At 52.0% G+C, this 479-nt stretch overlaps 1 protein-coding gene across 1 annotated transcript in view; it reads right to left on the bottom strand.

The window, feature by feature from the left end:
- Positions 1–479, bottom strand: part of PGK1 (phosphoglycerate kinase 1) — a 23,342-nt gene that overhangs the window by 4,161 nt on the left and 18,702 nt on the right. The window lies entirely within an intron of this gene.

Below are 479 nucleotides of genomic sequence, written 5' to 3'. Positions count from 1 at the left end.
CCCGTCTGGGAAGAAGTGAGGAGCACCTCTGCCCAGCCGCCCCGTCTGGGAAGAAGTGAGGAGCACCTCTGCCCGGCCGCCCTGTCTGGGATGTGGGGAGCGCCTCTGCCCGACTGCCCCGTCTGGGAGGTCTACCATGGAGGCCAGAAGCAATGTGGGGGCTGGACGTGGTGGCTCATGCCTGTGGTCCTGGCACTCTAGGGGGCCGAGGCGGGTTGATCACTTCAGGCTAGGAGTTCGAGACCAGTCTGGCCAACATGGCGAAACATATGAAAAATATAACAGACAAACCAACCAACCAACCCAGTGACAACAAAACAGGTCTACCCTGGAGTCATACTCTAATTTTTTCTATTTTCCTCCCTTTCTGATCCTTTATCCCACTTTCTTTTTCTTCCTCTTCCTTCTCCTTCTTCTTTGTCAAATAGAGGATTGAGTTATTATCATTGATCCATACAAAGTCCCTCTCTCATTTATTT

The sequence above is a fragment of the Hylobates moloch genome, unplaced genomic scaffold (genome assembly GCF_009828535.3).
Source record: "Hylobates moloch isolate HMO894 unplaced genomic scaffold, HMol_V3 SCAFFOLD_7, whole genome shotgun sequence".
NCBI classification, from domain to species: domain Eukaryota; kingdom Metazoa; phylum Chordata; class Mammalia; order Primates; family Hylobatidae; genus Hylobates; species Hylobates moloch.
Note: the sequence above shows the minus strand (reverse complement) of the source record. Positions and strands in the feature narration are given on the sequence as shown.